The sequence below is a fragment of the Pleurodeles waltl genome, chromosome 5, assembly GCF_031143425.1.
Source record: "Pleurodeles waltl isolate 20211129_DDA chromosome 5, aPleWal1.hap1.20221129, whole genome shotgun sequence".
Lineage (NCBI taxonomy): Eukaryota > Metazoa > Chordata > Amphibia > Caudata > Salamandridae > Pleurodeles > Pleurodeles waltl.
In genome coordinates, this window is record NC_090444.1 from 1,620,411,358 (window position 1) to 1,620,415,137 (window position 3,780).

Below are 3,780 nucleotides of genomic sequence, written 5' to 3' on the forward strand. Positions count from 1 at the left end.
AATAGTCTATGATGTCACTCAGAGCCCAATGGGTAAAAAACATCTCTGTAATTCACTTTTTACCCATTTATCATTTTCTGTTATGTACCCCCCAAAATCATCTGCTCCTCCTCTCAGCTGGTAATCTGCAGAAGAGCAATAATGTGAGAGCTATAGATAACATGGCATCTCCTTCCTGTCCCACATTAAAACAAGCATTTGCAATGCAACGGGCATCACATTTCTCGGAGTTAGAGCTATTAGCAGTTGTAAACTCCCAAACGGACTTTTCTTGTCTCATTAAATGGGAAAAAAAGAGCGCGATCGCGCTGCTAAACAAGCGAGATTACGCTTCAAAAAAAGAGAAAAAGTAGTCCACAAACCAGATGGAAAATAGCGAGCCTCGTATGTTTTCAGTACTTGGTTGCTGCGCTGGAGGAGGGCAAACCACCAGAAAAGGCATGATGTATGCATTCCTTCCACTAATAAAAGCAAGCAGATTTTACAAAGCAAACCCACGAATCAATATAAGACACTGACTTGACATTGACGGGGCTCCGAGCCCTTTTCTAACTACTACAACGTCTCGCAAACAATACGCATGCGCAAGCGCATGCTACGCAGGCTCGACCCTAAAAAATACAGCTGACCTCCTGTCACCTACCAGTTTCTGTGCCCTCCTTTTCCTCTCCTTTGGAAGGAGTGCTACCTGCATTCGAGCGCTGCTCTGACTGGCTCTCACAGAGGATAGTCAGAGCAACCTTGAATTTCTTTATGATGTAGCAACAGTATGTTATGAGATTTGTAACATACTGTTGCCGTGCTACAGCAGTGAATTATCAGAATTAGAATCTGACATTCAACCTAATGGCTCTCGGGGAGAGCCATACATAAACAGACAGCTGCTGCAGAGAGGTCAGTGTCGATAATGCACAGTGTTTGGGGCTCCATTGGCAAAGCGCTATACTGAGAAAAAAGATGCCCAATTTTATTGTTACCGAACCCGAATAAGGTTGGTGAATTGGAGCGCATCATTTAACAATAAAGAAGGTATATCAGTGCAAGACACTGCACTCAGTATTAATATCCAATGACGGCCAAATGTTAGTCAGTGTCAGTGGAAACAAGGAAATCCCTGTAAACCCTACTTTCAAGTATAATTTATCGATGATGTGGATTATTTCACATTGAAAATTGCCGAAGTATTGTGCTATAATGCGTATGGTATGTAGTTCGATGTCTACGACTTGAAAAAAGAGCAAGAAAAAACAAAAAAATCTAATTTCAACCCACTCGGTTCATTATTTCCGGCTATCAGGTGAACTTTACCTCATGTTGCTACTCTTCAAATAACCAGTGCCATAAAATGAATGTTTCGGTTTAATTCTATGTAATGATGCACTCCAAGGTTATAACTCTTAAACTTTTAATAATTCCCTCTACAAATGGCAGAAATATATCAGTTTAAAAATGAAACAACTCTTGGGATATGCTGTCCCCGTTTGTTAAAAGGCTAGCTTTCCCCATGTTTCACTAGAATGCAGTTGATCATTTAGGGAAAGCAATGAAAAAGAATCAAATTCGATTTTTTAATCTTGACCTAATAAAATATATCACCCTATCTCTCTTTCTGGCCTGTATAGTCTTTAATAAATTGCTTTACAATGATGAAATGTTAATCCTTAATATGTACTGATGCTACACACTTCTAAATTGCTCAAATGTATAAGAATTACGACCGCCTGATTTAGGTAATCAGCAGTGAAACCTTCTACGGTCAGCAGGGATCTGGCCTGTCACCTCCTTCCTATAGGAATGTCCTACTAGTGCGGCTTCCATCGCCTCTGTCTTTGAGCCAGTCATAGCAGAAATGAAAATTCATTCAATGTAGGGTGATTCATCTTCCACCTTTTGTGTTAGTGCCAGTCTCATGTGAGCCTGCCACATAATCCATTGTGCTGGTATGCAAACGGGGAACACAAGAGTCCCTTAAATATTAGGAGGAAATCATCCAGCATGTCAGAATTACTTAAAGTGTGGGTACTGACACTATAACCCCACTTTAGGGCTACATTCCCAGTTCCCACATGTGGTGAATATTCCAGTTTGACACACTATCATGATAGACTTTCCATCATGTGTTTTCTGAACTAGCTCTTTCTCCGACAGACAAAACCACTTGTGGGGAAAAAAGGTTCAACACCATGGTGGACACAGCTTCACAAAGCAGTTTTTCCACAAAAGCGGAAGCAGTTCAATTTATCAAAGACCATCTTTGTTTCCAAACGCAGTTAAACCATTCTTTAGTACCATATTGGTTGTGATAAAGCAAAACTATACTTTGGTAGAAACTGAAACAAATAAATCCAAGTGGAGCTAAGAAGAAAATAATCAGTCGTCCAGAAGATGTTTATTTAAAAATCATTAACTAAACATGCCAAAAGGGGACTATTATAAGTTTGTGGCGATAGATATTAGACCCAAATGTCCTGCTTTAAAGGAAGGTAATGATGGAACATCAGCCCAATAGCAATGCTCTCTTTAAGTTTCTGGTGGCTTTGACTTCTAATTAAGAGGTACACATTGCATCATCAGATACACTTATGGAACCAACATTATGTCAGAAAAGATGTCATCTCAGTGACTCTTCAGAAGTTGGTTATCCCCCATTGCGTGTGGCAGAATTTGAATTGGGAAAGACTGCCATAGAAGAGTAATAAACTTTCATGAAACAATGGGGGCTCGGGGGGAGCATAAGGGCTTGCCCTGTCTCCCCCCGGGCTTGTCGGGCTGTCGTGGTGTGATCCACGAGCCCGAACCGGTGATTGGTCTGCAGACAGGATGGGGCGGTGGCTTAGGCAGGGCTATAAAAGGTAGGGGCTGGGTGTGGGCGGCCTCTTTGGCCGTTGTCACACCCAGTGGGCGTTTTTTGTATTTGTGCCAAAGGTTGAGGTAGTCGTTTTAGGAGATTTTACGTTGTGTTTTTTATTTGGTTTATCAGGGCGGATTTTAGTACGAGTGTTTAAGGATGGAACCGAATAAGGTAGTAATGGCATTGAAGGTATTACAAGATGAGGGGAGGGAATATTTAATAAAGGAAGGTGTTTTAGAAGAGGCGTGGGTGGGCTTGAAGAGGCTGAAGCGTCGTTCGGCTGGGGGGGTGTCAGCCGTTGTAGCGGCTTGTTCATTGCCGAAATTGGGCAAAAAGTTTTAAGACTAAAAGCGTTCAAGGAAGGAAAGTTTCCAGCTCACCTGAATTGGTGGTGACTGATTTGTCTGTGCCGCAAGGGTCTCCAGTTCTGTAACGAGGGAAACAAGGGGCTTCTTTACCCCGTCAGCAAGGTTCGTCGTTATTACGGCGCGCCTACGCGGGCGGGAGAGGCATCCCTCTCAAGCCTGCGGTGGTGAGAGCTGGCCGCATGGGGGCGAGGCAAAAAGACGTGCGTGCGCGGTTGCGTTTGCGCGCGCAAGCTCAATCGCCTTTAGAAAGAGGAGTTGAGCGCAGTTTGGGAAATTACAAGGAAAGTGAGTTAGCAGGCGCATCCAAGATGGCGCCGCCCAGGGATTTAGTTCGGTCGATGCCGGCTTCGATTGGAATTGAAGCAGGGAAGCCAGTTAGGGTTTTGGTTCCTGGTGTTCAGGTGTCAAAAGAGGTTATCATTGTATCTGATGAGGATGAAGAAGGGCAGGAGGGCGCTGGAAGTCTATCGGATCCAGAATTAAGTGATAGGTGGGGTTTTCAAGGTCAGAAGTATAATAAGTGTATGCAGTGGATACCTAGGGTAGTTAGCCCAATGCTTC